Source organism: Eufriesea mexicana, unplaced genomic scaffold (genome assembly GCF_001483705.2).
Source record: "Eufriesea mexicana isolate 0111107269 unplaced genomic scaffold, ASM148370v2 scaffold2977, whole genome shotgun sequence".
In the NCBI taxonomy this organism is placed as follows: Eukaryota; Metazoa; Arthropoda; class Insecta; order Hymenoptera; family Apidae; genus Eufriesea; species Eufriesea mexicana.
In genome coordinates, this window is record NW_016911052.1 from 410,243 (window position 1) to 421,409 (window position 11,167).

At 33.1% G+C, this 11,167-nt stretch overlaps 1 protein-coding gene across 3 annotated transcripts in view; it reads right to left on the minus strand.

Annotated features, from left to right (window-relative positions):
* LOC108550823 (uncharacterized) overlaps positions 1-4,692 on the minus strand; it is a 35,735-nt gene extending 31,043 nt beyond the window's left edge. For all 3 annotated transcript variants that reach the window (XR_001890446.1, XR_001890445.1, XM_017904696.1), the window contains exon 1: positions 4,345-4,692. The gene's annotated coding sequence lies outside the window, so the exon portion shown is untranslated. The remainder of the gene's footprint in view (positions 1-4,344) is intronic.
* Positions 4,693-11,167: the final 6,475 nt, after the last annotated feature.

An 11,167-nucleotide genomic window follows, 5' to 3' on the forward strand; every position in this document is an offset into this window, starting at 1 on the left:
ATCAGCTACCTCGATTTATTTTCACATCGCGAGAATTAAATTGCATCGGGAACTTTCGAGTATTAATAGTAATCGATTATTTATAGGTGCATTCTGTATGGTTGAAGCAGCCTCCTGGTAAATTATCGAGTTCCTGGAATGTATAGAATAGCAATCGGAATTATAGCTATCAACGGTTCACTAATGTGTATATTCGAGATGAACTTACGGTAATACACCCTCATTGCGGAATAAGCTTATAATTAAAAGCTTGTAATTGATGGTTTCTATTTAAATGTAGCTAGATGCAGAAACACGATAACTACAAGATGTAGCAAAGTATACTAAGTATAACAATAGTTTCTGCAAACTGTCCCTTTATTGTTTTATAAATCTTTACCAAACAATCACTAAATTATGCATTGCATTTATATTCGAAAAACTGTCTTTAGAAAAATTTATGTCATTTGAAAAAGAAGAGTATGTTTGCCCTTATAATTACCATTAACAAGAGTTACTTTAATATAATGTATACACCCTTGACGTAGATTTGAATGTAATGTATATACCCCTGAATTTTAGATTTCCTGCACGTTGGAAATCTAAATATTATTACTTGAAAATGTTTCTCAAACGTGAATATGAAATTCCACACATGTATTCATTGTTTAGGTTATATAATACACTTTATAATGCACAGTATTCTAAATCCTAAAAGATACAATTTTAATCTTAATATCGTAAATTACAGAATTCTATTAATTTGCTATGATTTAATTAACCTTTAAATTATCTCTAAATTGTTTTCATTTTGATTGGCCTTTATTTGCTTGTCAAAGACAATATATGCAGGATGTCCCAGCAACAGTAGTACAACTGCAAAGGGATTGTACTATACAAGGTTGATTCTTCCTTGTACAAAGTTTATTCTACTTGATTCTACGTGAAAAAGCAAATCGAAAATAAAGAGTAAACATTTTTCATTCAAAGCTTCGTTGTCGAGAAAATCGACTTTGAATATTCACTGAGTACGTGTGCACTTAAGTATGATTTAGATGGATAGACCATCGATATATCGATATTGGTGGAAGAGGACATGATTCTATGTGAAAAAACATATCGAAAATAAAGAATAAAATTTTTTCGTTTGAAGCTTCATTATCGAGAAAATCGACTTTGAATATCCACCGAGCACGCTGGTATACTGATGGTTATTAGCCAAAGTTAAGTGCACGTGTACTCGTGAATATTCAAAGTCGATTTCCTCGACAACGAAGCTTCAAATGAAAAAATTTTATTTTATATTTTCGATTTGCTTTTTTATGTAGAATCTCTACAACCTCTTCCCGGTTTCACTACCGTTACTGGGTTGTCCTACATATGTATAAAATCGCTATGTGTGCTAATAGCGAGGTCATAAATTATGGTATTAAAATTGACGTCGTGATACCATTAATGTCTCCGCCAATGATTTTGAATTCAGTTAAAATTGCGCTTTCTCGAGTAACATCTCCGGTAGTTAATACTAATTAACGCAAAGTGAAAGAAGAACAAGGCAGAAATGGAAAACAAAAGAACCTTTCATTTTCTCGAAACTGGTTCAAGTTTCAGCTTGTTCATCGGGGACTCTATATTACGGAGCCAACGAGAACACAAAGTCGACGAACCGTGGCTTAAAATTCCCTGAGGAGTGTAATGATGTTCGAAATCGTCGCGAATCGTCGATCCATCATTTGATTAAAAATATAGAACGAAACGAGCCCCAACGGCTGGCCTTTGAACCTACGACAGTGCTTAGGATTCGTATACTCTCTGGTCGAACGTGATGGCGTAGAAATGGAGGCAGCTAGGGTTCGCGTGATTGCCGCCATCTAGTCTATTATTCACGCGTTACACATTCGCGGAGCAAACGCATCTACCGTTGACATTGTTTTCCGTACCGAGTCCCAACGCAATTACGTTGCTTCGTGTAATAAGCTCTTGCAAGTTCTATTATTACTGTTAAGTCCCCATAACTGAGTTCGTGCTTCGCCATGGGAAAAATGACTAAAGTTGCTTATAGTTTTCCAACTATATAACTATATAATCTAAAAGACAGGTAGTGTACATACATATTTCGGTATTATTTCAAACAAAGATGTACTATTCTTTCTGAGGTTGTAAATTCTTTTTACACGATAAACTTAAAATTTTCTCATAATTTTGTTACTACATAACCTAAAAAACAAGTAGCATAGATACATAATGTGTATTACTTAAGACAAGTAGTATATGTGTATTAGTAGTATTCTTTCTGAAGTTGTAAAATCTTTTTACATGATAGACGTAGAATTTTGCACAAGATTTTTATGATATTCGTTTATGTTATCTTTTTCAACTTATCTTTACGATTTTCTAATAAATAACGTGGACTGTGGATATACAAACTTTTTGGCGATCGAATATAGGAAAAATATATTTTTATGCAAATTATTACTTTCGACAAAATGTATTAAATCTTACATTAGATTTATTACTGCTACGACAGACATATTGCTATACTTCTCATCTCGAATCCAGCTAAATATTCGTGAAAATGAAATTTCCTGTATTTATTATCAGAGGAAGTGTTTATGAGATACAAGTATGCTATCAACGAACCTAGTCTAAAGTGAATAAAGATAATAAACGTAAATGTTTATTTAATTTCGTACTTAAGGTTATCATGTAAATAATATAAATGATATACTAGCTGTAGATTTGATTGGTAATATACGTCCAGTATGGTTATTACAAATATACTAAAAATTTCATACCTGTGCAATACTCATATTCCAATTTATATCCAAAATAATACACTTTCTGATTTCTACCATTTTAATTAAATCAGAGAAACGTATAACAGTAAATAAATCAAAATTTTATCCTTTTTTAAACTAACTTGTTGATAACGATATGATATGATAAAATAATTAAATATTGTCGTATATTTTTGTCGTATATTATTTTCGCTTTTAAATGAAATATCTGAAATATGAAATTTAGCACCATCGTCTAGAAATGTTTTACAGAAGATTTAGTGTATATTTGCATGCATATTCGCATTAATTTTTCTCATGAAACTCTTTCCGCTTCGATTGCTGGTCATCCTACATGTTTTGTACGCGATTCGTAACAAGAATGAATGCAATTTTTGCAACATTAAACATGTTTGGTTATTTTCCGCATGCTTTTCCTCTGTATTAAAGATAATACAATAAATATGGAAAATATATCTTTTTCCACATTTTTGAATATGGTCGTGAAACATTTACCTACTATATACCAGAAAATATCAAATGAAAAATTATTTTATACAGCAAGGACAATTTTTCTTAAGAACAATATTACAATTAAATATAAATTTTATAAATATTTAACCATTTATAAAATTATTAATTTTTTGTAATTTTCATTTCACCTTTTCTTGAAAGTTATATGTAAAATGACTAATTATTCGTACTTTAAATTTCTATAATACAAACTTTCAATCTATCAGAAATAGAATATACATTCGTATGATATATTTTACTTAAATGTACTTGAATAATTTTCCTCAATTTATAAATATAGTCCAGTATTAATCTTGGAATTTTATCCCAACTATAATAAAATTTGTAGTCAGGATAGAGTAACTTTGAGTAGTAAAAACAGAATTTATGCTCATATTGCAGAGTTTTATTAAGAGCTAAGTTTGAAACAATTTCCTGAAGATTTGTATACTTGTTTTGAAGCACAGTGGCTGTCGAACATCTGTACTCCAACTCCGCAACTTTCATCGCAGATGTATTGAATTAACTTTAACGCTCGGAATATATAACCCGCGCTTCGACACCTACATTTCCCCAAATTAAATGAAAAAAAAAATATCGCTTTAGGTATTAAACTGATTCAAAGTCATTAAGTACGGAAAATCTAAAAATTAAATCACGTTTTAACCTTTTCGCGCAATAATTATTCGAAATTAACATATTAAAACTGATATATTCTTATATTATTTATATGTGTATATATATATATAGTATTATATATCTATTTTTATACCACAAACTGGGCAAATTTAATTACTATAAAAAAACGCGCATTCCTCAAATTTTACATTTATCATTGCTTTTCATGTTGCAAAAGCATCAGTAACATTTCAGAAAGCTGTCGAAATTTCTAAAAATTCTCCCAAGAACCCAAGACTCTTACAGTCATACAGTTTATAAAAATTTCAGTTTGTTGTACCACAGAAGCATGAAACAAATTCAAAGCCAACCAACCCGTGTCACAGAAAGTAACCACAGTTTTTTGATCCCGAATTCTATTAAAAAGTGCTATGAAAACAGAACACGTAAAATTTACCTCCAAAGTGCATCACGTTTATGCCTGAATCATCCCTCGTGCCTAGCAGCCCATGTGTCCGAGCAAAGTACTCCTAGCAGACGACGGAGGTCCGTGCAAATGCCTTTTTTCTTTTTGCGGAGAACACAGGGTAAAAAGGGGAACGGTAGCGATAATCGCGCGACAAGTTGGCAATATTATAGGCCGGCTACCGCGAAAAGGCTTTCACGAAGAAAGAGAGGGAAAAGATCGTGAACCGACGCGACTGTACGCGGTCGACAAGCAAATAGCGACTGACTGAAGTGAACTCTGTCGCAGTGTGAGCACGGGCTGCGTTCGCGGGTCGATCGAACACGTTCTGCGCCTCTCCTCGGCACCAGCGTCAAAGCCACCCCCAACGGCCACGACACCGGTGCGCCTGCAAAACCAGTCACTGGTCTCGACTCGTCAAGGATATAACCTGCGCGATGCAGCGAAGATAAATTCGAGAATCGAGTAGAGGTATCGATCGAGGTAGCGATAGATCCGATAGTAAGGTTAGGTTTCAAAGGAAATAGCGAGGTTAAGGTACACCTCGTGCGGTTCTCACTGACATCTCGCGCCTAGAGATGCGATTATCGATAAATATCGATGGATCAAAATGTTATCGATATCTCGATATATATCGATAACTTGATTAATATACCCATAAGACGAATAAAAGCGAGTACAATACATAACGACAACGTAACTATACTTTTATTTTTCAGGAGGAAAGATTATGTGAATAAAAGTGGAAATAGCAATTAAAACTTTTAGTTGCTTTAGGGGAGACTCGCCTTACGCGATATTCCCAGTGGAATGGAAAAATTTCGATCTTAACAGTTTTCTATCTCGTTTAGCGTTCTAAATAAAAACACTGTTATTCGAAATGCATGGGAAACAACGAAGTTGGATTTTCCTGTTTATTTCGACGATAATACTGCGATTAGATTTCATATTAAAGAAATCATGGTACGATGTTACAGACTATTCTGAACAAACAGGTTGCTTCTAACAGGAAGTTACTTTAGTGAGATTGTTAAATATTTATATAAAATTGAACCTTCTTCTTACTTGGATTTTATAAAAGAGCATTTTTTAGTAGATCTTTTATGAACTCTTTCTTTCGACTCTGAAAAGCTGTATTAGAAATTTGTTGTTATAATTAATTTATTATTGCTGTTATAATTAATTTGTTACTATCGAGATGTGCCTTAACTAGCACATAACTTATTTTTATTTCCTCAACACGTGACACATGAGGCACCGACCAAAGTAGAGAACATAATTCGCTAAATTTCAATCAATTTTGTCTCTTTGTTACATTCAATCATTCGTCAAATCTTGGCACATTTAAATATAAGATATACAACCTTCTCGCTCACCTAAAAATTCTAGGCAACTATGGATAATTAATTCATAGATTTTGTTAAGGAAGATAGAAAATGTCCAGAGAGGAGATTAAATAGAGTATGATTGTTCAGTAAGCAATGACTAACTGGCAACGATGATAATAATTTAATACCTCTTTGAATTGATCGGATATCTATACTCGTCCTGCTATACATATCCCCTATGAAATATTCTGGTTTCAGTGAGAACCGTATCGAAATTCGATGTCAGATTACTTTTCCTTATTAAATCAGTCGCTTGGGAATGAAAGTCCAACAAGAATCTGTGAAATATATTTTGTTACAATGAAATATGAATACCGTGATTTTCTGTCTAAGTTTTCCAAGTAGTATAATTAATTAGGAAAATACTTTCAGCAAAGCCATCAAATCCTTTATCTCGAAATCTTAGATACAAAAATTAAATTTGCTAATTAGATCTAGATAAGAAATAAGATATTATATGTATAAATATATATATATATATATAATCCTTGAAATATTATATACATGTTTAATTAATTTGTAAAATGTAATTTTATTTTATATTTTATTAAGGAAACGATTACGGAGATTACCTGTATTCTTTCTAATAGCGATAAACTTGCTTCACTAACGCGAAAGATGCTGCAAACGTTAAGCAAAAAGATACGCTGACGATAGATAGTACAGAGTTACAAGTACAAAATGGAAACATGCCAATTCCCAGTAAGATGGATGCAAGATTTTCACGAGCGATCCAATGAAGCGTTTTGAATTGCTATCGATACGACGATCCTCCTTCCAGCCTCTAATGTCATAACATATCATATGAGTATATACATCGTGCATATATATAGCGTGTCTTAGAAATAGTAGTACAACCGGGAATGGTGTGATTCTACATGAAAAAACAAATAGAAAATAAAGAATAAAATTTTTCATTTGAAGCTTCGTTGTCGAGAAAATCGACTTTGAATATTCACCGAGTGCGCTGGTATACTGATGATCTATCCATCTAACTAGCCAAAGTCGTATATAGTATATTGTCACCTTAATCATCTTCGTCGGCTTTAGAGAACTGAATTAACTTTGTTCATAAAAATTGTACATTATGAAGGAGACTATACCATGCCAATAACGATATTTTCGGACTCCAAGACCACTTTTTCTATTTTAAATAACATGCCAAACCTGTCTATCTTTAATAGAATACCGAATGTTAGTTGATTCGAATGATCCACAGTTAAAATATTCGATGAAAATTTAAAAAGTCAACTATCTTTACGTCATAAAACGGTGTTAAAAATTTGACACAAAAATGTTATGCCGATGCCAGCAAACATCGCTTCAAATATGTATTTCGTATGATGTATGTATTAAAGCTGTCCTTCGTCCGACAATAACAACATAGTCCAAGGAAGCTCGAGAGGGTCGTAAGGTTGAACAGTGAAAAGTATCCGGGAGCTAGTTACAGAGAGTCTTAAAGACCAAGGACGTGAAAAATAATCGGGGAACAGAAACGAAAACAAGAAGGAAAATGGATTTCAATGTGTCAACCATAACCCAGTCTGATGCGGGAGATAGGGAAACTATTGTGTAGAAAACGAAGAAGACTAAGAAAAGATGCAAAGTTCACAAAGGTATTCCATCTGCTTTGCTTGAGTTCATCCGTAACAATTTCAAAATTTTTATTTTTATGTTCTTAGTGATACTTCTTTGTATAGTGATAAAATAAATTATTCCTATGGTATTTATTTCATTACCGATTAATATTTCAGGTCTGTACCTACGGCAATGCTCAGTATTGCTCGTTATGGTTCATCCTATTCGGTATCTCACACACTTCCTTTATTGCGCAATACCATATGGTCCGATTTGTTAAATGACGATTCGCTACATATGTATATTAATGGATAATAACATTCGTCACTATAATGCTCGCTATGAAATATAATATAATCTGTCATTGGTCCTTTCGAACCATTCGTCCCATGATATAAATAGAAGTAATTACAAAGCGTGCAACTCACCATTTGTAGATGGCTCCGTCGTTCAGAATTGACATCACACACCGTTTAGTATTGACAGATTATTTTTGAAACTGATCTTGAAATTTATTTAGAGCATATATGCGAAGACGCGCAGAATATGAATGTATTACATATATACACGTGCGCATGAGCAATCATATGAGAATTCTCGTTGCGAAACTTGAGCTTCGAACTTAGAATCATAGATGGCGCTGATTGAAGTGAAAGAATCGGAAACAACGTGACGCGTAGAGTGCGAGAAACAAAATAAAAAAACGACTCAAATAAGTATAACACATTTTCCTTCCTTGCCTTTATTCTCTTAACAGCCCGACGAACATGAAGTCACAGACAAAGGCGAGTAATTTTGTTCTTGGTAAAAAAAAAATTAAACTACCATAGTTCTATGCTTAGGTAAGTACTTTGAAAATTTCACATATACACGATAATATTTAACGACATAATTCTTCGGTTCTCTTCTTCTAACTTTCATTTTATTTTTTATCCTTTCCTTCATTTCACTGAAAATATAAATATAAGGCAGTCAACAAAAATTCCTGCTTTCTATAATATAGTTATAATGTAAACAATAAACTAACTCTTTCTCTTTCTTCATAATTTCTAATTCGTCTTTAGTTTTTACTTCGTCGTCACTTTCCTTAATTTTGGATCAGTTAAATGATCATGAGCTGATTTGCTCTTACCATTAAACTTTTTATGTAATATCACAGATTCTTCTTCATCTTCATCTGCTTCTCCACCAAACGATAAAACATTGAAATTTCTGTAACAAAATTTTTCATTACAAAGAATAATACTATCAGGGCTAAATTGTGCAAACATTTTTACTTTACTCCTGCTGCTTTAGTTTATGAATTGTCCTTTACTTCTTCACATACCTGCACTATAATTCTTAGTATAATAGCAGAAAATGGATTGTTTGATATTATATTCTTTATCAATCTTGGAGGATGAAGTGATCCATCATTCTACCAAAAAGGGGAAATATTATATTTATATCAATTCTTAATATATTTTTTTGTAAACATTAAATTTACCTCACCTACAAGTGCTTCTTCAAGTTTAAGCATGTTACATATAATTTCTCCAGTAAATTTACCAAAGATTGTATGTTCATTCTGCAAATCTGGTGTAGAACTAAGAGTAAGGCAGAATTGGCAACTATTGTCATCTTTTCCAGCATTAGCCATAGCAATTAAATCTCGTCGACAAAAACGTAATCTCGAATGAAATTCCTCCTAAAACATATATATCCAATAATTATTTTTTAATAAAAAAAAGAATTCATTTCATTTTTAAATATAGTCTCACTTTAAATGGTTCTCTATATATTTTAGCACCTTCTCCTGTACCTGTGGGATCACCATCTTGTGTTATGAATCCTTCGATAATACTGTGAAATATAGTGTCATTCTAATAACCTTCCATAATTGTATCAAATTTCTACATGCCTTTAGACCTTCGGTTGTCCATAATTCTAACTCAATATCATCAATAATTGCCTTCATTATAACCTAGTTAGAACAAATATATTAGTTTTATTAATATGAAATTATATGATATTTCTACACTTTTTTGCCTTAATGCAACATTTACACTTTACATTCAATTTATCTTTAATTTTTATAACTATTGCCAAGTGTTCATTCTCCATCTCTTCGATGATCCTTATATTAGCATGTGCATACCACGCTTCCTTCTTTGTTGATATATATGCTGCCTCATTACTGCTTCCTGATTCAACATAATATGCGTTTCCTCTTCTCACTGCTTTCATTCGAACTTCTCTCTTTTCTTTATATACCTCAGCTCCATCATTCTGAAACTTAACACATTAGAGATGATCATTGACTTTAACCACTGTTCTTAATATTTATTTAGATAAGCAATACAACATACCTTGCAATCTCATTGTATTGTCTATATTTAGTTGTTACAAGGAGCCACCACCTAAATTAATTTCATTCCTTTTTGTCTGCCTAAATGATCTCCATCTTCAGAATCTTTATTTGAACAAAGATTTCTATCTTGTATGTTATATGGATAGCCCATCTAGAATCAAAAAAAAATATCATAATATCTAATGAATCTACGCTGGTGATATTCCATGACTAGAATATTTTTATACAGATGCTCGTGCCTGTTTCTTTCAACAGAATATTGACTTGAACCAACTCTATGCTGTTAGACTGAACAAACCGAATCCAAAAGATTAATTTCGAAAATATAAGGGACAAAAGTCAAATGCCCAGCACGATTTAACAGCTACAGACATTTTCGGCACTATTTCTTGTAAACATACGCCAGAAACCAAAAAAAAACTACACAATCCCTTTAAACAAAAATTTAATCTATACTGATAAATGGGAAAATCCGGTTCCCAAAGCCTAATTTTGAAAATAGAAGCCAAAAAAGTTAATTGCGCAGCACGATCTGACAGCCACGGACACATTCCTCACTATTTTTCGAAAACGGAAGCCCGAAACCAAAAAAAAATATCCAATCCCGTTAAGGAAACAATCACTCTACGCGATTAGGCGGAAAAATCCAATTCAAAAAGCCTAATTCAAAAACTAGAAGCCAAAAACGTAAATTGCGCAGCACGATCTGAGAGCCACTGACACTTCCGGCACTATTTCTCGAAAACGCATGCTCGAAACCGAAAAAAAATATCCAATCCCGTTATAGAAAAAATCACTCTACGCGAATCAGTGGAAAAATCCGATCCAAAAAGCCTAATTCAAAAACTAGAAGCCAAAAAAGTAAATTGCGCAGCACGATCTGAGAGCCACTGACACTTTCGGCACTATTTCTCGAAAACGCACGCTCGAAACCGAAAAAAAATATCCAATCCCGTTATAGAAAAAATCACTCTACGCGAATCAGTGAAAAAATCCGATTCAAAAAGCCTAATTCAACAACTAAAAGCCAAAAAAGTAAATTGCGCAACACGATCTGAGAGCCACTGACACTTCCGGCACTATTTCTCGAAAACGCACGCTCGAAACCGAAAAAAAATATCCAATCCCGTTATAGAAAAAATCACTCTACGCGAATAAGTGGGAAAATCCGATTCAGAAAGCCTAATTCAAAAACTAGAAGCCAAAAACGTAAATTGCGCAGCACGATCTGAGAGCCATTGACACTTCCGGCACTATTTCTCGAAAACGCACGCTCGAAACCGAAAAAAAATATCCAATCCCGTTATAGAAAAAATCACTCTACGCGAATCAGTGAAAAAATCCGATTCAAAAAGCCTAATTCAACAACTAAAAGCCAAAAAAGTAAATTGCGCAACACGATCTGAGAGCCACTGACACTTCCGGCACTATTTCTCGAAAACGCACGCTCGAAACCGAAAAAAAATATCCAATCCCGTTATAGAAAAAATCACTCTAC